The following is a 22892-nucleotide window of genomic DNA, read 5'->3' on the forward strand; positions in this document are numbered from 1 at the left end:
AGCTTAAGAATTTTACTGATAGTTTACAGACGGGAAGCATGGTGGTTGCATGATTTGTATCATTACACCAGGGATCAGTTACAACTTGCACAATCCTGATGTTCTAAGTCTCAGTCATTTATTTGAGTGAAGGAGTTTCCTTTCATTTCAAATGCTATAATATAATTATATGAAGACTATGTTGGCTTAGACCACACTGATAGAGAAAATGAAACAAAGCACAAAAACAAAACAAAACAAAACACCACCTTAGGTGATTTCCTTTTCTGAGTAAAAATAAGGTAAATAAATGTAAGATGGAAACAAAAGTCTATAGTCCTCAATCTGATATCAAAGAAGAAAGAAAAAAAATTGGCTTACTTAAACCCTGCCTATTCTAAAGGTGGGCACATTGGAAATAGCATTAACATTTTTAGGATTGTTAATATTGTTTAAATTGATACATGCTTATTTTGTAATGCAGTAGGAAATAATGCATCACTGATATTCTCATAAGGAAAGTTTATTTTTTGAGAAAATTCTCTATCTTAGTAACTTATAAAGATTGCTTAATATTTGGTGTATGCTTTGTTCTCCATAAGTCATTTAAAGATTTGGAATTTTGAATAACTATTTGCATAGATTCATCTTGTGAGTAAAAAAAATAATATGAATGATGTCCTCTCTGAAAAAAAAAAAGGACAATATTCCTTGTATGTCTGAGTGGCAGCACTTATGGTTAGGTGGCACATCTCTGTATTGATTATCTGCCAACCAGATTGTTTTAAGTCTGTGGTTTTGTCGCCAAAATGGAGGCTACAAAAGAAGGAAAGAAGGAAAGGAGGAAGGGAGGGAGGGAGGGAAGGAGGGAAAGAATGAAGGAAGGGAGGGAGAAAGGAATGAAGGAGGGAAGGAAGGAAGAAGGAGGAAGAGAGGGAGGGAAGGAAGAAGGAATGAAGGGAGGGAGGGAGGAAAGGAAGGAAGGAAGAGAGGGAGGGAAGGAAGAAGGAGGAAGGGAGGGACAGACAAAGGAAGGAAAAGAGGGAGGGAGGAAGAGAGAAAAATGAAAAGAAAAAAGAAAAAACAGTAAAGAGGAGTTCCCCTTCTTTACTCAGCCAGAATGTTGAAATATGTATCAGCCTCTCTATCCTCAGAAATGTGATGGCACTTCATTAACATGAGGTTTGCAGCCAAAGCTCTGATTTTCAAAATAAAATATAAACATGAAATGAATTTGTGATCAAACTTACCAAGCCCCTGGCTTGAAATCACTGCCCAATTGGCTCTGTGATAGCACCAAAATATTATGTTAAATCCTATCGACTTGACATTTTGACCATCACCACTGTCAAATACCAGCACTTTCCTGTCCCCCAACCAAATAGAAGAGTTGTAGTTAAGTAGGGCGTACACAGGGACAAGCAAGTGACAAGTTGGTCTGCTAATAATTCTTAATTACATAACAGAGAGAAGTCACATATGGAACATGACTTGTACGTGATCATAAAAATTTCAAGGGGTTAGACTGGATCCAGGATGGAAGTGAGGGCGTGGTAAGAGAAGGGGCATCCGCTGTGTGAGGCGGGGCATCCGCTGTGTGAGGCGGGGCAAGCGCTCTGTGAGGCGGGGCATCCGGTCTGTGAGGCGGGGCATGCGCTGTGTGAAGCAGGCGGCGGGAAACACGGTGTGCCTCGGGGGAGTTAGGAAAGACAGGGCCGGTAGCCCCATGTTACAGGTGTCACTGCAGAACGGCATGTCTGCGGGTCGGCAGGGCCAGACTGTGAAACTTCTTGGGAGTGAAATGAAGAATATGCAACTCTGGAATAATAGACAATAAGGGGTTTTCGTTCAGAAAAGTCACAGAAGCTGAATTTTTAAAAAAAAATGAATAGGGCAATGGAATGAATCTTGGGCAGAAAGCAGTAAGAAAAAAGATACTCAAATCTGAGAAATAAAGTTGAACCTGTAGCAGAAAAGAGCAGGAAAGCCAAAGCAAAGTGGTGGCAGAAGAAATGGGGAGAACGAAAGACAGAAAGACGGATTTGAGATGCACTGTGAGGAGGCTGTTGATGAGAATTGGCATTTTTTTGCTGTCCTCCATGGACAAGGCACTGTTAAGTGCTGTGGCATTAATATTCACATAAGATCTAGATTTGGGGCCCACAGATCTTAGAGTTTAGTAGAGAAGGTAACAAATGTAATTCGATGTCTACTGTTTGCAGTATTAATCTGTTTAATTAATCTAATTAAACTGTTCGGCTCTTCTGTGTGCCCCAATACTCCCTCGTTTCGTTGTGCTTCCGTTTATAGCACTTCAGATAAAGTGAGTTGCTTGTAAATTGAAAGTTTCTGGCAACTCTGTGACCAGCAAGTTTATTAGCTCCGTTTTTCCAGTATTTCCTCAGTTTGTGTCTCTATGTTGCATTTTGGTAATTCGTGCAATATTTCAGACTTCACTGTTATTTTTTTATTAATTTTTTTAATGTTGATTCATTTTTGAGAGACAGAGCTTGAGCTGGGAAGGGGCAGAGAGAGGGAGACACAGAATCTGAAGCAGGCTCCAGGCTCTGAGCTGTGAGCACAGAGCCTGGCGTGAGGCTCTAACTCACAAATTGCGAGATCCTCACCTGAGCCAAAGTCGGACACTCAAGTGACTGAGCCACCCAGAAACCCCTTTATTTTTATTATTATTATATTTGTTGTGATGATCGGTGATCAGTGACCTTTGGTGTTACTATAGTAATTTTGGGGGGTGCCACAAACCACACCCACATAAGATGGCAAACTCAGCACGTAAAGACTGTGTGTGTTCTGACTGTTCCACCAACCTGCTGTTTGCCCATTTCTCTCCCTCTCCTCGAGTGCCTCTATTCTCCTTGAGTGTCTCCTTGAGACACAACAGAATTGAAATTGGACCAATTAATACACTTCAGTGGCCTCTAAGTGTTCAAGTGCAAGGAAGAATCACATGTCCCACTTTCAGTCAGAAGCTAGAGATGATGAAACTCTGTGAGGAGCACATGTGGAAAGCTGAGATGGGCCGAAAGCTAGGCTTCTTGCCACCAAAAGTTAGCCAAGTTGTAAGTACAGTGAGAAAGTTCTTGTCGGAAATTAAAATGGTACTCTGGTGAACTCACACATGATGGGAAAGTGGAACAGCCTTCTTGCTGATATGGAGAAAGTTCTAGTGGTCTGGATAGAAGAAGAACCAGCCACAACATTCCCTTCAGCCAAAGCCTAACCCAGAGCAAGGCCCTAACTCTCTTCAGTTACGTGACGACCGAGAGAGAAGAAGCTGCAGAAGAAAAGTGTGAAGCGAGCAGAGGCTGGTTTGTGAGGTTTAAGGAAAGAAGCCATTTTGCAACATAAAAGTGCAGGTGAAGCAGCAAATGCTGATGTAGAGCCTACGGTGAGTTGTTATTCAAAAGGCCCAGCTAAGGGAACTAATGAAGGGGACTACGCTAGACAAAAGAGTTTTGATGTAGATGGAACAGCCTTCTTTAAGGAGAAGATGCCTTCTAGAACTCTCCTAGCTAGAGAGAAGTCAATGCCTGGCCTCAGAGCTTCACAGGACAGGCTGACTCTCTTGTTAAGGGTTAATGCAGCTGGTGACTTTAACGTGAAGCCCGTGCTAGTTTGCCATTCTGAAAATCTTAAGGCCCTTAAGAATTATGCTCAGTCTCTGCCCGCGCTCTATAAGTGCAGCAACAAAGCCTGGATGACAGCACATCTGTTTACAACACAAATAATACTGAATATTTTAAGTCCACTGTTGAGACCTACTGTTCAGAAGAAAATCCCTTTCAAAATATTGATGCTCATTGACAATGCACCTGGTCACCCAAGAGCCTTGATGGAGATGTTCAATGACATTAATGTTCTTGTCATGCCTGCTAACACATCCATTCTGCAGCCCATGGGTCGAGAAGTAATTTCGACTTCTCAAGTCTTATGGTTTCAGAAATACATTGTGTAAGGCTATAGCTGCCATAGGCATTGATTCCTCTGATGTGCCTGGGAAAAGGAAATAGAAAACCTTCTGGAAAGGATTCACATGTCCAGATGCCAGTAAAAACATTCATCATTCACGGGAAGAGGTCAAAATATCATTAACACAATTTTGGAAGAAGTGATTCCAACCCTCATGGATAGCTTCAAGGGATTCAAGACCTTGGTGCAGGAAGTCACTGCAGAGGTGGTGGGAACAGCAAGAGAAGTAGAATCAGAAGTGGGGCCTGAAGAAGGAACAGAATTGCTGCAATCTCGTGGTAAAACTTGGATGGAAGAGGAGCTACTTTTCCTGGATGAGGACCTGCTTCTCAACGATGAGTTGGAATCTACTTCTGGTTAAGATGCTGAGGATTGTTGAAATGATAACAAAGTATTTACAAATAGATTACACATACTTGATTGATAAAGCAGTGGCAGGGTTTGAGGCGACTGACTCCAATTTTGAGAGAGGTTCTACTGTGGATAAAATGCTATCAAACAGCATTGCATGCTGCAGGGAGTTCGTTCATGACAGGAAGAGTGGATCAGTGCTACATACTTCATTGTCATCTTATTTTTTTTTAATGTTTATTTATTTTTGACAGAGAGAGAGAGAGAGAGAGCATGAGGGGGGAGGGGCAGAGAGTGGGAGACACAGAATCTGAAGCAGGCTCCAGGCTCTGAGCCATCAGCACAGAGCCCGACACGGGGCTCGAACTCATGGACCGTGAGATCATGACCTGAGTCTAAATCAAGGGTCACTCATTTAACCACTTGAGCCAGCCCAGCACCCCCCGCCCTTTTTTTTTTTATGTAATACTGGTGCACACTTAATAGAATGCATATAGGATAAACATAACATATAGCACTGGGAAACCACAACATTCATTTGACTCACTTTATTGCCATATCCAGTTTAATCGTGGTGGTCTGGAACTGAACCCACAACATCTCTGAGGTATGACTGTATTACTGGAGAGACAGTACTAGGGGAGTGTCTCCTGAGCCAGAAACAAGAGAGGCAGTGTGCAGAAGGGGAAATGTTATCCAGGTTTCCAAATATTTGCAGACCTTGACACATCAGAATGACTTGGTGATCAATTCCATATGGGACACTTAGCAATTGAAGAAGAATCAGTGATAACTAAGTTTCCAAACCTGGAGAATGACTGAACTCAGGAAATAAAGACTTCTTGGAGGGTGGAGTAGTTCTCAGGGGTGATGGTGATTTCTGTTACAGCCACGAGGCAGGTGAGAGATGCCATGCTAAAGCAAGGTTGTGGGTATTGAGAGGGCTCAGAGTCAGGCAGAGACATGCAAAGACATTCTCAAACTCCGGGTACTGTCACTGTCATTGTCACTGATGGACCTAAATTCCCCCTTAAACTGTGGTAGAGCATAGCTGATCCTTAATGTTTTTACCTATGTATATAAAGTCATCTTTATCTATTTGGTAGTTCTCTTAACCTTCTTTTCATTTTCTTCAGCAGCATCAATGGGTGCATTTGTTTTTAAACAAATGAAGTTTTTTTAAAAAATTTTTTTAATGTTTATTTTTGAGAGAGGCAGAGACAGAATGCGAGTGGGTTGGGGCAGAGAGAGAGAGGGAGGCACAGAATCCAAAGCAAGCTCCAGGCTCCGAGCTGTCAGTACAGAGCCTGATGTGGGGCTTGAACTCACGAGCTGTGAGATCATGACCTGAGCCAAAGTCGGATGCTTAACTGACTGAGCCACCCAGGCGCCCCAACAAATGAAGTTTTTAATCACCATCCAAGAATGATTTCATATGCAGCGCTAAGTAGAGTACAAACCTTATGAAGAAACTAGGTACTTTCCTTAGGTTTACTTCCATCTCACGGTTTCTGGGTTTGAGCCCCACATTGGGCTTCTTGCTGACAGCATGGAACCTGTTTGGGATTCTCTCTCCCTCTTTCTCTGGGATTCTCTCTCTATCCCTATCTCTCTGCCCTTCCCCCATGTTCACCGGTGCACTGTCTCTCTCTCTCTCTCAAAAATAAATAACCTTAAGAACAAGATATATGTATATCATGGTAACTGGCACATTTAAGAAATCTTTAGGGTCCAGAGGAATGAGAAAAATATAATGAAAGTAAAGTAGAATAGGAAACAAATCCATATGTTCAAGAATATGCATTAGGCCATGACTGTACAGCACAGCAGGATTCTGTTAAGTGCTGGGGACACAATGGTCAATGAAATAGAAAGTTTTGTTCTCATGGTGCTTATGTTTCATTTGTTATTCCTTCAACACAGTTGTGGTCTACACATCTGCTATGAGAAAGGCATTCTGTTAGCCTAGTAGACAGTAACCACATGACACACGTGATATATCATTAGCAAAGATGGCGGCCATAGGAAGAAGAAGGCTCAGATGCTCTTTCTATCGGGGAAATCTGACCTAGTCCAGGTGATCAGGGAAGCTGTTTCCAATGAGGGGACATGCAAGCGGACACCCGAAGAATCACTTATCCAGTAGACTAACTGTGGCAAGGATATTTAAGGCAGATGAACATCAAGTGACCAAAAATGAGAGAGTGCGTTAGGTAAGGAGACAGTGAACAGAGGTTTAGATTTTCTCTTATAAGTTGCATTCAACAAAATGCAGCATGATTTGCTATTTTAAGCTGATAAATGTATTTTATGACGAAGATGTTGAGTGTTTTAGCAGTTACTCATGATTCTGGTTATTTGGGGGAGGGCACAAAGAGATTGGGTTAATTTGGAGACATCTGAATTGAGGAGGAATGTATGAAATAATACTTCTACTATCGTTTAAGAGACAACAAAAATGCTTTCATGGCTTTCCCTGAGCCCCCATCTGCTGCTTGTTCTCCCCTGCAAAAACTCAAGGCTTTGCCCCCTATGAAAAAGTAAATGCCCCGGGAAAGTATGCGATTTGTAGACTTCCTTCCTGAGTCCACTTATGATGTAGAACTTGGTGTCTCAGGTCTACTGTGAAACCACAGGGTCGTGAATTAAACTGAACTTTGTTCTATAAAGAAGCCTCTAAAATTTTGTATCACAATTATTTTCCTTTTTTTATCCTGAGAGAGACAGAGAAAGCACGAGTGGGGGAGGGGCAGAAAGAGAGGGAGAGAGAATCGCAAGCAGGCTCCGCGCTGCCAGCGCAGAGCCCTGCGTAGTGCTCGAACTTACCGAACCGTGAGATCACAACCTGAGCCAAAATCGAGTCGGATGCTTCACTGACTGAGCCAGCCAGGCGCCCCTATATCATAATTATTTCCTTAAGTATGTTTAAAGTTGTAGTGCCAAGGTATTGCCCTATAATTTACAAAAGTAAATCACTTAACAGATGCCAAAAGAGTGTCACCTTCAAGAGCAAGGTTTTTCAAAAACATTGAACCAGAACACTTAGTTTTCTAATTCAAAATATTGGTCTAGGTGGATGTTTATTATGATTTTATTCTCTCTCCTTTTCCTAAGTGGCCAGCCAGTCCTATGCTATAAGGCTTTCATGCCCTCAACCCCAAACTTTGTGCTTCAAGGTCCAGCCTCTCTAGCAACTAACTTTTGCAGAGTCGGACCTTACCAGGTTGTGACTGTAGACGCCTGAGAAGCACGATTATTCCTTAACTTTGGAGCTTAGCCTGTCCTCACTGAAGAGCCATCGCGTTTCTGAGCTACACGTCTGTAATTAGCGTTCATCCTTACACCTAGGCTAACCCCCTTATCTAGAGCAGCCTTCTGCTGGCCCTGGCAGAAGAATCATTTCACTGGCGTTTTCCCTTGGTGCCTAGCCTTCTATCTTTTTTTCTTCAAAGTCAGAGAGAGGGAGTGGAAGATTGAGAGAGAGGGAAGAAATAATGTCTCCGTGCCCCTTGATCGCATGATTTTTCTGCCCTATCAGAGTATCCCCTGATTTCCATGGCAACCCCATTGCTCCTGCCCTTCGAAAGTTTACAGTTAGCTTCCCCTTATAGTTAATAGGGTCAACATTATTTTTCTTCACTTGACTCACATTCACTTGCTGAGAGAAGCTTCTCCTTTTTTCCTTTACCTTTTTTTAAAGAATCTCACAATTTTTGGACCACTTTAACATTTGACTGATCTGCAATGCTTATGTGGTAAAATGTGCCCTGTGTGGGTTAATGCAGTAAGTAGCAGTCTGTCACTTGTATCCTCATGGAAATTAATAAACAATGACGGGGTTACTCTTTTTTTTTTTTTTTTTTAATTTTTTTTTTCAACGTTTTTATTTATTTTTGGGACAGAGAGAGACAGAACATGAACGGGGGAGGGGCAGAGAGAGAGGGAGACACAGAATCAGAAACAGGCTCCAGGCTCCGAGCCATCAGCCCAGAGCCTGACGCGGGGCTCGAACTCACAGACCGCGAGATCGTGACCTGGCTGAAGTCGGACGCTTAACCGACTGCGCCACCCAGGCGCCCCGACTCTTAATAGAGTTGGGGACAAAGGGTCTGAATAGGGATGCGGACGTAGGGCATTCCTAAAGCAAGGGTACAAAGTAAGAGACTAGGGATGAACAAAAAGCTTACTCCACAATATTCTCACTATTTTTGTGATCAAGATATTTAAAATAACAGAAATATGTATCTTGGATAAAAAGATACGTGAATGCTTTATCCCAGAACTTTGAGAATATTCACCCGCCCACTACGGGTTATCACTTTCCTGCCGAGGCCCAGGATTGATCCAGGTGACCTTTATCAGAGATGTAAAAAAAATTCACATCCCAGATCCCAGTCATTTTTAATAAAGGCAAAGTTATTAAAGAATCATAATCAACTTCAAGATTAAATATTTAAACTGTGGGTTAATTAATTTTCCCATCCATCTTCCTCTTTCTGTGAGCATGTGTTTCATTTTAAGTTTTTATTTCCTCATGTTTGAAATGAGGATGCTGAACTTGCCTTTGAATCCTGAGGTGTGTTTGGAGTTAAGTCAGAACGAGACTCTTAAGACGCCATGTGGATGGGGGTAGGTGTAAGAGTGTGCAAGGAATCATTGTGACCCTTCTCTTCTACACAAATAACTGATTGTATCAATTTTCTTCAATATTAAGGACTTTTTTAAAATCAGGACATGAAATATAAATAGACACTTTTCCTGGGAGCATCATGATGTCACCAAGTGTTAGTCCTGCCCTTGAACAGCCAAGGGCAGGGAATAGGAGGTCAGGACGCTAGGTGGTAGAACCCTGAGGGGAATAAGCAAAATCAGATGCTTCCTGGACAGTTTGTACTGACTCATGAGTAAACAGACATGGAGCAAAGACAAAGATGACAGGAACATTGCCCACTCCTTGTGTTTGCAGAGTTTTTATTTCTCTAGTTAATTAGTCAGTAGGTTCGCTAGTCAGTTAGCCCTTTAGCGTCTGTCTAGCCTGCTGTGTAGCACGGGCAGGCACGATTGGGGCTACAGATTTTTGTAAGTAATTTACAACAGCCCAGTTAGACCGTTGTGTGCCTCCTGAGGGTGACAAAATTGAACAATCAAAAATCAATAAGTAAAATAAGCTTCCCGGGAGTGATGTTTAAATATAGACGATAAAAATAATACAGAATAAGACATTTCTTGCGAAGACATAAGAAATATAGTCTATGCCCTTTTTATATGTGAGCCAGAAAGAGAAATTAAATGTTCGTCTGAAAACCAAACTTGAATTCTGCAAAGATGTTTGGATAATAAACAGTTCGCTTGATTTAATTAAACATTTTAAAACATTGTGCCTCAATTTCATCATCTGTAAAATGAAGAAAGTAAGGGAATCTCAGCAAAGGACTACTTAGATGATTAAATGAATTGTTATTTTTTACTGAAACATATTTCAGAATTCCAGCACATAATGTTAGATAATAGATATATAATAAATACATGTTGCTGGATTATAAAACCACACATTAGAATATCTAAAATCAACACGAACTGAGTTACCAGGTACCTTAGTGCTGACCTCATTGGAAGATACACCATCCCGGAGATGTAAGAGAACTTAGAGAATTTAGGGAATGTTTAAATTTGATGGTGTTGATGATACTGACGATGATGATAGTCATGTATTGAGTACCTCTCTTGTGGGTAGATGTGTGCCCTGAACATCGTATATGTAATCACTTATTCTGAAAACAAACAAACAAAACAAAACAAAACAAAACCGCTGCACTACAGGTGTTATTTGTTGAGTGATTTCTAGGCCTAAAGCACCATTGTAAACATGATTGTTGGAAATACTTCGCCCTCAAGGCACCCCGTGCTATTGGAGAGATATGACAAGGACTGGGTCAAGTTAAACATTCAGTGAAACATTTCAGGTTGCTCTAAACTTCTGTAGCCCCATCCCTTTGACTGGAGAGTAGTACTGTTTTCAGTCATAATAGCATAAGATCAACCCAGAAAAAAAATCTATCTTAACATGTCCCTTTGAAATCGAAATCAAAAGGATAGAATATCATACCCATTTAACTGCTAAGCTCAAAAGAGCCATTTGTCAGCCTATGCTTTTACATATTTTGGTTAACTCATTATTTCAATTTTAAGTTTTAGCCCCAAGAGATATAGAATTCTGGAACTAGAGGCTTTGCATTCTATAAGTCAGCACCCACATGGCAATCGTCCAAAAATGCAACGGTCTCATCTGTAACACATCAAGAGTAATTTCTCATTTATGAAATAATGCAAATATTTAATATAAATAAGCCCATTTATACTATTCTTTCTTTCAGCTAAATAATGTAGTCTTGAGGATTACTGAAATATAAATATACATGAAACATGCGAAAGAAAATTACAGCATTTTTAGCATATCCTGTGCTTCTTGGCAAAAAAATAACAAAACCTAGCTGAGATTCTGGATTCACGGTATTCTGCTATTAAATAGCTCGGTCATTATCTGCCTCAGACTTCACCGAGAGCATGGATTTCAAAGCTGCAGCGATTTCCATGCCATTTTATGTTATTAATATTAATGGGTTGGGTTTTTAAAAATATTTTAAATCAGCCAGTGATTACAAGTCATAACTAAGTAAAATAAAGGACCAGAATCGAATCAAGTCATCATTTGAAAAAAGAAAAGAATAAAAATACAACTAATCCTAAAGTTTGCTACTTACTCTCCTGCAAAGTATATGTATAATACACACATACACTTTAATAATACAAATGTACATACAATAATACATAACATACATATAAGCTACTTGTGTATGTGGAATATGAAAATATTATTTATGACTATATTCTTGCATCTGATCAGTACTCAATTTGTCAACAGCATGGAAGATGATATCTGGCCAAGGGAAAAGAAAACACTGCTTGGGGTTTAGAATTTCTAAAAATCGCTATTTACAAGAAAACACTACATCAGTGGTTTTGATTTTTAAAATAGAGCCAAAAAAAAAATTTTTAAGGCAGAGGGTTTGTTTGTTTGTTTGTTTGTTTTTGTTTTTAATTTGAGAAAGAGAGAACATGTTCATGCACATGATTGAGTGGGGAAGGGGCAAAGGGGGAGAGAGAGAGAGAGAGAGACAGAGACAGAGACAGAGACAGAGAGAGAGTCAGTCTTAAGCTGGCTCCACACTCAGCTTAATGGAACCCAATGCAGGACTCAAGCCATGACTCTGGGATCATGACCTGAGCTGAAATCAAGAGTTGGACACTCAACCAACTAAGCCACCCAGGTGCCCCTAGAGCAAAATTTTTTTTTAATTTTTTTTTAACTTTTATTTTTGAGACAGAGAGAGACAGAGCATGAACTGGGGAGGGGCAGAGAGAGAGGGAGACACAGAATCCGAAACAGGCTCCAGGCTCCGAGCTGTCAGCACAGAGCCCAACGTGGGGCTCGAACTCACGGACCGCGAGATGGTGACCTGAGCCCAAGTCGGCCGCTCAACCGACTGAGCCACCCAGGCGCCCCTAGAGCAAAATTTTTGATTGTTTCATTGTAGAGCGGTCTATATATTTTTAAACTCTAGAACTTAGACAGGATGTAAATATTCCTAGAGACATGATTTCCCAGAAGGCTGGAGAATCTGGCATTTCTTCCTGTGTGTTCACTCTTTATCTTGTGAAGACTCTGCAGGTATTCTTTTTAGCATGGTATTTACACTCTTCTGTTTTATCATTGCTGGCTTACCTGTTTGCTCATTGTAAATCCTAACACAGTACATAGTATTTCCTTCCTTCCTTTCCACTTCCTTCCCTCCTTCCCATTTCCTTCCTCCCTTCTCTCCTCTCTCTCTCTTCCTCCTTTCCTTCCTTCCTTCTTTCCTTCCTTCCTTCCTTCCTTCCTTCCTTCCTTCCTTCCTTCCTTCCTTCTTTCCCTCTCCCTTTCCTTCCTTCCTTCCTTCCTTCCTTCCTTCCTTCCTTCCTCCCTCCCTCCCTCCCTCCCTCCCTCCAGAAGCATGTTTTTGAAGACCTCTAACCCAGACCGCCAGTGTCTTGTTTCTAACTGCTCTAAAATACTTTTTGTTGTGCATTCATTACTTCTTGCCCATCCCCTCTCCTAGTGGAGGACTAGGCTTGTCCAATGTCCAAATGCAGTGTCCTACAATCTAAGAATCTAAAATTTAGCTGCCTGTATAAAACAACTTTACTCAAAAGATATTTTTTTGAGAGCCCACTTTGTACCAAATAGTCTTCAAGATGCTCAAGAGACAGCATGGACAAGACAGACAGAAACCCTTATCTCCTGATGTTGAGATTTGATTAGGTTGCTTAAAGGAGCCGAACTTTGACCCTAGCCTTATTTGTATTGTCCATGCTGTTTATTTCTGAGATCAACTTAGAGCACTTTAAAATTAAGTTGTAGCATCTATGTACTTTGGAAACTACTTTGATCTTTATGTTCCATCAAATTAGTAAAACTGAGTAATTATGTTAACCATGTCCTAAATTGAGTGTTGTAATCTTAGAAGTCAATAAGATACTCTGTGTGTGTGTGTATTTAAAAACCCCTTTATGTAGGAATTTGTTTTTTTACTTCTAAGTGTGTAACGTTCAGTAAGTTATTTAACTCGTACTAAATTTAGTTTTCATATCTAAAACTGTGGATGGTAGGTTCCATTTAACAGTGTTACTGTGATTATTAGAAATATCGTATGAAAAATGGCCATTAACCGTCTACTTACTATGTCACAAAAGTCTAAACAGGTGTGAAATTTAGGGACTAAAGTTAATTTGCCCAAGGGTGTGTGGCTAGGACGTAGCAGATCTGAACCCAGCATCTTGCTTCATGACACCTTTTCTCCAACGGTCAAACTGTGATGACTGGCGTATATTTACATGCTAAAATGCTGTCTTTTCATTTAATTTGGACTGAAATATCTTTAAAATTTTTTTACCCATTTCCCACCTGTGTGTTACCTCGCAGAACCCTGTATTCGGTACCTTACAATTTTTCGGTTTTGTTTTGTTTTTTGTTTTGTTTTGTTTTGTTTTTAACAGACCTGGTATATCTGCCATTTTTTTCTAGCCATTCTCTTCTCTGCTGTGACAGTGTCTGCCCTCATTGTTCCATCATTCTTGCTTGGTCCGTGGCATGGCTCCATGGCCAACGTCGGTCTGTGGAATGGCTCCATGGCCAACGACAGTCTAGGGAATGACTCCATGGCTAACGTCACTGCTGGTCATCAGCATTGGCGTCTTTCCTCTTCTTGTTGAGCTTCTTATGTTTTTATCCTCATGCGAGGGGGAAAACAGATGTCTTTTCTTGTCATGATTCTCCCATTTTTCTTACCTAAATTTGGAAAGAGTGGCCTTACTTAAACAATGCCAATTAATCAGTGTTTCTTTCCCAGTCTGTAGCGAAGCAATCTATGACTGTGTTTGAAGCACAATCTTAAAGTCCTCTAATCTTTATAGTTACATTTGTTTGTTTTTATTTCCCATCAAAGAATGGCTGTTTCTTTGACAGGAAATGAGAATTTAGTTTAGATTTTTTAAATGTATTTTTTGGCTAGGAGCCATTCCTTAATCCTGATGATTTTGGAAACCAAATTCTCAAGGCCTGAAGTATTCAAACTGATTTTGCTCAGCCAGTAACTTGTGAACCCTTTTTTTTTTTTCATTTCTAATTTTATTTAAATCCAAGCCAGTTAATACATAGTGTAATAATGGTTTTAGGAGTAGAATTTAGTGATTCATCACTTACATACAACATTTGCACTCATCCCAACAAGTGCCCTCCTTGGTGCCTATCACCCATCTAGCCCATCCCCCACCCTCCTCCCTCCATCAACCCTCAGTTCTCTGTATTCAAGAGTCTCTTATGGTTTGTCTCCATCTCTGTTTTTGTCTTATTTTTGCTTCCTTTCCCCTATATTCATCTGTTTTATTTCCTAAATTCCACATATGAGTGAAATCATATGATATTCATCTTTCTCTGACTAATTTCTCTTAGAATAATATCCTCCAGTTCCATCCACGTAGTTGCAAATGGCAGGATTTCATTCTTTTTGATCATCGAGTAATATCCCATTGTATATATATACCACATCTTCTTTATCCATCCATCCATCGATGGACATTTGGGCTCTTTCCATAATTTAGCTATTGTCGTTAGTGCTGTTATAAACATTGGGGTGCATGTGTCCCTGTGAATCAGCACTCCTGTATTCTTTGGGTAAATATGTAGTAGTGCTATTGCTGGATCCTGGACAGTTCTATTTATAACTTTATGAGGACCCCCCCCCATGCTGTTCTCCAGGGTGCCTCCACCAGCTTGTGAACACTTTAAATGCTGCATAGCCTTACTTTCTTGTGTACAATTTTGCATCCTCTGGTTTCAAGTCTTTAATAGATCCCATTGCCCTCTGGATGAGAGGCAAGCAAATCCTTTTAAAAGGCTGAAACCTTTGGCATTTCAGTTCTCCTGATAAAATCTCTAGTTCTGTAAAAAGGCAACCTCCCTGACATGTCTGGATGTTTATATTGGCTGCCCCTGCTGCCTGATGCATTGATCTTTCAGTGTCTCTCCCCCATCTCGGGTCTCCTGGGTTACTCACACCGGCTACTGAGGAGTTACTTCATCTTGGAAACTGCCTCCAAGCCCAAAAGACTTGTCAGGCACTTGACCTAGGTTCCTCCAGGGCCCCTGGTGTGCCCTCTGAGTAAGACTTTTCACTTGCCTTTATCACTGCCTCTCTCCATACGCTGGGCTACACCCCTCAGGATGAAGGTGCGTCTAATTCTCCTGTGCCTCTACTTGAACATAGACCACTGAGCCTAACCACAAGGCAGGACCGCAGTAAATCTGTATGAGTCAAACATTTTGTCTTTAATGTGCAAATAGTTGTTGTACAAAGTCATTATATCATCCTTGTGGGCTTCCTACAGGCACTCAGAATGTATGAAAAAGAAGTTTGTGTACTAAAGTTGTGTCACATTTGATAATAGAAGCACTCTGTAGTTTGCAAGATACTACTTCTTACTAACATGTAATGTACTGAAATGCTCGCATCTGGTAAGGACTTTTCAAGTTTATTTTATCCTGCGTAAAATGCGGTATCTGAGAGATAAAAGAGTAGCATTTTCCTGCTAACATATTTCATATTCTAAAATAACTATTGTCTATATTTTCTAACATAATTATTACTTTATTATTTTCTGGAACAAATAATAAAAAAAAAAAGCCTTCAGAACACAGTGAGTGACTTTTTGATGATGTGTGAAAAGGCACTTAAAGGTAGTTATTAACCTGTGTTGGGACACAGCATCCCTCTGAAAAGCCGATAGAAGCCGTAAGCTCTCTCTCTTCTGCTCCAGAAAAATGCTCAGATGCACATATGCTCACCTACAATTTTTTTTGCCTACAATTTAGGCCTCTATGTTCCACTCAAGAAAAATAGGTTAAGAAACCCTAGGCTGAAATCAACCTGAAAAGAGTGTGGACTCAGCCAGCCAAGAGGTAGGATAAGGTGTAAGGAAGGCCAGCATATTCCAGATGGTCAGGAAGCCTGTGCTTCGGAAAAGAATGCACAGTGCTTTATGAACCTCTGAGAAATACTCCCTAACTTGAATGCTCCCTAACACGATGATTTGAATTGTCTGGAATCAAAACACCTGTGCTCATTCATTCATGGACACATTCAGCTGGCCTCTCTGCTGGAGGATGGGGGCTGGGTGTGGATGGGTTATTATCGTAGACGAGGTGATTCCTCTGCGTTTCTCACGTTCCAGAAATAGGGAAATACCATTCTAGAAATCACGTATCATTCTAGAGATAAGGAAAGTGAATCCATCTCTTTATAGAAGTTTCTGCTAATGTGGCACTGATTTTATACCCAGCAGCCATTTTTCATTTATCACAACTCTTGATTTGATGTGCAGACACATGAAGTTTTTAGTGAATGGTAGAGCCGTAAAATGTAATTTAATTAGGTTACTATTAGGTTACTATAATGAAAATTATTCACGTGACATGTACTCCGTGCAGTAATGGTATAAGGTGACGGTTGAAAGCTTCCTAACAGTGCCCCAAATAGGATGAATATTTTTATGTAGAAATTTAGAGAAAAACGTGGCATCTCTTAATTTGCCTGAAATCTTTCCTGTGCGTAGGGAAGCTTCAAATTAGGATAACAGTCCTGCGGCTATAGTAGAGCTCAGGTAGGGGTGGAGGTAATTTTAATCCTTGATGCCATTCATTGAGACTCAGACTCGAGTCTGTTTCCCTAGTAACGTAGAACTGCTCACAATAAAACACCAAGGGGAGACTTTGATCAAATCAATGTGCAAGTAATTGCGGCCTCGAGCGCACTGCAGTGAAACCGAGGAAAAGTTCTTGTGTCTCATGTGTCGGGAAACCGGAGAGAATATGCACAGTCACCTCGGAAATGAGGGGACAGCACTGTGTGCATATGGTGCCATTGTCGGTCATTCTCGGTGATGACCCCGGACGCTCGTGACGATGCACGTGCAGGCGTGGTGGAAAGACTGCTCTCTGAGCCACGGGCCCTCTCCCTGAGCACATGCTGTGATGATTCTTTGATTTTGCAGCTGCCACCACTATTCACAGAACATGCTGCCGTTTAAAGGGCATCCATTTAGATGGGAAGTCGGTCCCAAATCTTCACACAAAAGAGCCACCCAGTCTCTGAATATGCTGTGTCACTTCGGTCTGTCTGTGCCCGCGTCTCCTAACTTCCTCCCGGCTGCAGTGTATTATTTGGGGGTATATACACAGCTTCCTCCCAGTACACTTGTCCTCATTTCTACTCTTGATTAATGCTGAAATCGTCAAGACTTATGTTTTCATGAATATCATTTCAACTCGGGGCACATGGTTTCTCTTGATGTAGCCGTTCCCTCGGGAAACCTTTCCTGAAGACCCTTTCCATGTGCTCCATGTGCAGGATGGACCGGGGAAAAGACCAGCTGCATCCCTTTGGGTGCTCCAAACTTGCTATTTGATTTTCAAGAGAACCTATGAGCAAGGTTGCTAGAATAACTCAGGAAATAAGCTGTGCTGCCTGGGACGAGATCGTATCACATGACCGTAATGACCTATGAGCATGACCATGACTTCAGGTATCATCCACCTTCTGGGTCACTTGGGAATGGACACAACATTGGTATCTGTTGCTCTTCCGGTTTTCAAGCAGTGTTTCGTTTTTCCTAAGCCACTCTACCAGAAGTAATATTACAACTTTTTCTTTATATTGACACCTTCGACTGTCTACCTCTTTTAGCTCCTGTATTTAAGAATACACTCCTTGAGGGCAAAATCTATGCTTATTCATCTCCGTTTTCCTTCCTAGAGATTGCACAGGACCCTAGCGTATATATCGTGGAGGCACAATAAAATTTCTTGCTGTTCCATGAGTTTGGGAGTATGTTCCTGCTTTGACCCTGCAGAGCCTCTGCCCTTGCTAATCCTTCGGTTGGAGACGCTTGTCCCATGGATAGCCACATGATGCATTCCCTCCACCCTTCGCCCGGTTGGAACATCATCTCATCAGACAGGCTCATCATAACCACCCTAGTTACCTTAGAAATGGCACAGCTGTCCACCACAGCCCACACCTGACATTCTTCGTACCCTGATTTATCATTCTTCACATTTTTCACCATCTGGCATATTAATCGTCTTCCATCACCAAAAGCTCTGTGAAGGCACAAGCTTTGTTTTATTCACTGTTTTATTCCCCATGCCTGGAACAGTGCCTAGGAGCTAGTGGGACCCTCGATAAATGTTTGCTGAGTGAATGAATGGATGAATGTTGTAAATCCGTGCGTGTCATATACTGCCTAACAAAGCACGGAGATGTGATAGTTTATTATATGACGCTGGCGTTACAGGGGGAGTGCAGGGAGCTGCTTCTAGAAGCGTCCCTCTGAGATGATGATACAGCTCGCAGCGGCAGAAGCATTTTTGACAACCATCGACCTGATGTGACGCATTAATTATATAACTGCAGACAAAGAGAGAGAAACGAATCCACTCATTTTTGGTATAACTCTTGAGCCTTAGGTAGGTTCCAGAATTTTCCCACACGGCCTTCCCCTTCGCTACTTAGTGAGACAGTTGCTTTGGCAATTCCAGGCTGATGCCAGGCACGTCTTGTGAAGCCAGAGTACATCACTCCTATTACCAGTTTCACCCCCTTGTGGCCCAATTACGTGCCTCCCTTTTAAGCTTCCCTGCCAGCAAAGGTGTGCAAATCCCATGTGACAATGACTTAGATGCTGACGACTTTTCAATGAATACATTTACCTACATGTCCAGGTCAGGGCTGGGCTACCCTCCTTGACAACCTGCCCCTAAAATCCAAGCATTCACGGTGACAAATCAGCTCTGTCCTCAAACTGTCCTCTTCTTTCAATTCCCACTGACATTAAATTAGTTTGGGCCCCCCTCACGTCTTGTGTAGACAAACGCATTAATTACCTCCTCACTGGCTTTCCTGCCTCTGGCCTGGCTCATCTGCAGTGCATTCTCCTAACAACACAAAAATGTAAATCTATATCAGCGTCTCTGAAGATAAATCTTCAGAGCTAAGTCAAATTCTTGACCCTGGCGTGAGGCAACACGCGTGAATAGACACCTGCTCATTTTCCAGCCTCCCAACTACCCCAGATCCCTTTGAGTTCCAGTCATTTTGAGTTACCTAGAAAATCCCTGAAGCAGTCACATTCTGTGTTGACCCTGGACTTTGTGCATGTTCTTCCCTACCCTTTGTAAAAGTCCTCTCCTACTTTTACTAGAGTTTATTCCCATTTCTGATTTCACATTGAAGACTGCCTTATCCAGAGATTTCCTAACCCCCTGAGACTGAATTAGGGATCTTTTACCCTGCACATTTGTCATACTGTGCTCATCCCTAAGCGCTAAGGGCTGAGAACACGCAGTGCTGAAATGCTTTTCTTTTAAAAATAAATTTTTTAGGCATGCCTGGGTGGCTCAGTCAGTTAAGTGTCTGACTTTGGCTCAGATCATGGTCTCACGATTCGTGAGTTCGAGCCCCACGTCGGGCTCTGTGCCTCAGCTCAGAGCCTGGAGCCTGCTTCGGATTCCATGTCTCCTTCTCTCTCTGCCCCTTTCTCGCTCTCTCTCTCAAAAATAAATAAACACCAAAAAAAATTAAAAGTAAATTTTTAATGTTTTATTTATTTTTGAAAGAGATGGAGAGAGAGCAGGGGAGGGGCAGAGACAGGGAGACACAGAATCTGAAGGAGGCTCCAGGCTCCGAGCTGTCAGCACAGAGCCCAACGCGGGACTTGAACGCACAAACCGTGAGATCGTGACCTGAGCTGAAGTTGGATACTTAACTGACTCAGCCACCCGGGTGCCCCTGAAATGCTTTTCTTACTTTCCTCTTTACCCACTGGACTGCAAATATACCTTCTGAGCTTGACACAGTGCTAGGCACACAGTAAATGTTCAGCATTATGTGTTCAATGAGTTAGTTCTTAATCACAATGAAAGGGTCTTTATATGCATGGAGATAGTGCGGGATAAGTGTCCATATTTTATCTGCTTAGAAGTCACTTTTGGAAGTTCACAGATCCTTCAAGACAATTAGAGGCTTTACAATATGTACCTGTGTGATTTTAAAGTAAAGCATTGATCTCAAGGCAGTATGTATCCATTCCATGTCCATCAAGAATTCCATTCCATTATTAAAGACAGTGTGTGTGTTCGTGTGAATAGGAAATGAAGTTTATTTAAGGTATTGGCTGGTACTTCCAGCAGGTGTGATCAAACAATTTTTAACCTCCTTGAATGCAATTAAACAGTGTGGGGAAATCATTGATTAAGATTGCACCTTCTCTTAGCCTCTTCCCCCTGAAAAGTGTTAATTGTTGGATGTGTGACAGCACCTGAAAATGAACAAATTAATAAGCTTACTACACATTCTGACCTGATACTATGGAACTTAAAGATGACTTCCCCTAAAATTGGGGTATGACTTAAAACTATAAACTCTTGGGGCACCTGGTGGCTCAGTTGGTTAAGTGCCTGACTTTGGCTCAGGTTATGATCTCATGGTTCATGAGATCAAGCCCCGCGTCAGGCTCTCTGCTGTCAGCCCAGAGCCTTCTTGAGATTCTCTCTCTCCTTCTCTCTCTGCCCCTCCCCACTTGTATGTGTGTGTGCTCTTTCTCTCTCTGTCAATAAATACATAAATAAATAAATAAATAAATAAATAAATACACACATAAACAAATTTTAAAAAACTACACGTTTTCTTATTTATATTTTTCCTGAAGAGTAAATATTTGAGCACAGATATATATTAATTTTTACATAGCCACTTAACATTCTTATGTGAATACTCTTTCTATTCATTGGAGAAAAGTTAACTTATCATTACACCTTCAAAGATAAACTACAAGTTCCAATTAATTAAATAGAAAATAAATGGAAAATAGAATTGAATATCCAAATATTGAGATGAATCTGGAGCACTCCAAGAAAATACAAAAATAAATGGATAAATATAATTGTAAGATAATTTTATTTTACTTATTTTTTAGAATATGTTTTTAATGTTTATTTATGTTTGAGAGAGACAGAGAGAGAGAGACAGTGCTTGAGTGAGGAAGGGGCAGAGAGAGAGGGAGACACAGAATCTGAAACAGGCTCCAGGCTCTGAGCTGTCAGCACAGAGCCCCACATGGGGCTCGAATCCGTGAGCCGGGAGATCATGACCTGAGCCAAAGTCACTCAACCGACTGAGCCCCCCAGGAGCCCCAGATAATTTTAAATGCATGTGTATATATACTTACAAAACCAAACAAAAATAATAGTGGTCATAAAGATAATAGGAAAACCAAAGAATGAGGAAAATGTAAAACTAATGGCTGGTGGAAAGGGAATGGAAAAAAACTCATACGATAAAATGGTTTTTAGGTATTAACAAATCGCAGTACTAAGAATACATAACACATATAGTGTTTTCTAACAGTGAGAGATAATTGACATACAGCCTCGTGTATTGTAGGGTGTGGCCCATGTTGGTTTGATACACTCCTATATTGCAATATTATTACCACCATAGCACTCACTACGTACGACCTCTGTCATGTCTCATCATTACCATTTCCTTTTTATGATGGGAACAACTACTTAAAGTCTCTTAGCAGCTTTGAAATGTACAATACTAAATTGTTTATAATCCCCATTCTCTGCCTCGTGTCTCTAGGAATTACGTATCTACTGGTTGCAAGTTTATATCCTTAAACAACATTCCCCCAATTTTTCCACCCTCAACCCCCTTGTAACCACCATTCTATTTTCTGTTTTTATGAGTTTGTTTGTTTGTTTACTTGTTTAGATTGCATATATATGTGATATCATACAGTATTTGTCTTTCTCTGACTAGTCTCATTCAGCATAATCCTTTTTAAGTCTGTCCATGTTGTTGCAATGGTAGAATTTCTTCTTCATGACTGAATATTATTTCACTATATGTATATACCACATCTTCTTTATCCATTTATCTGTTGATGGATACTTTGGTTGTTTCCATATCTTAGATATTATGAATAATGCTGCAAAACTATGGGAGTATACACATCTCTTCTTTGTCCTGTTTTCATTTCCTTTCCGTACACAGGCATACCTCGGAGGTATTGTGGGTTCATTTCCAGACCACCACGATAAAGCAAGTCAAATAAATATTTTGGTTTCCCAATACATATAAAAGTTACGTGTATGCTATACTGTAGTCTATTGAGTGTGCAATAGCATTATGTCTAAAAAGCAATGTGCATATCTTAATTTGAAAAGAATTTTATTCCTAAAAATTGCTAACCGCCATCTTAGCTTTCCGTGAGTGAGAATCTTTTTGCTGGTGGAGGGGCTTGCCTGATGTTGAGGACTGCTGACCCTTCAGGGTGGTGCTTCTGAAGGCTGAGGTGGCCGTGGAAATTTCTTCAAATAAGACAGCAGTGAAACTTGCCCCATTGATTGGCGGTTCCTTTTATGAACATTTCTCTATAGAATGCAAGTCTGTTTGATATATTTTGCCCACAGCAGAACTTCTTTCAGAATTAATCTCTCTTCTCAACTTCTGCTGCTGTTTCATCAACTTAGTTAATGTCATATTCTAAATCATCGGTTGTCATCTCAACAGTCTTCACAGCATCCTCACCAGTAGATTCCATCTCAGGAAGCCACTTGCTTTGCTTGTCCATAAGAAGCAATGCCTCGTCTGCTGACGTTTTATCACGAGATTGAAGCAATTCAGTCACATCTTGAGGCCCCACTTCTCATTCTCCTTTCCTTGCTGTTCCCACCACATCTGCAGTGACTTCCTCCACGTAAGTCTTGAATCCCTCAAAGTCGTCCATGAGGGTTGGAATCCACTTCTTCCAAACTCATGTTAATGTTGACATTTTGACCATGAAACATGAATGTTTTTATTGACATCAAGACAAGTGAATCCTTTCCAGAACGTTCTCTTTTTTTTTTTTTTTTA

At 40.9% G+C, this 22892-nt stretch overlaps 1 protein-coding gene across 3 annotated transcripts in view; it reads left to right on the forward strand.

The window, feature by feature from the left end:
* Window positions 1–22892, forward strand: part of GRIA4 (glutamate ionotropic receptor AMPA type subunit 4) — a 398973-nt gene that overhangs the window by 78288 nt on the left and 297793 nt on the right. The window lies entirely within an intron of this gene.

Source organism: Lynx rufus, unplaced genomic scaffold (genome assembly GCF_022079265.1).
Source record: "Lynx rufus isolate CCGP_SWC_20201006 ecotype Redwood Valley unplaced genomic scaffold, mLynRuf1.p SCAF_9, whole genome shotgun sequence".
NCBI classification, from domain to species: domain Eukaryota; kingdom Metazoa; phylum Chordata; class Mammalia; order Carnivora; family Felidae; genus Lynx; species Lynx rufus.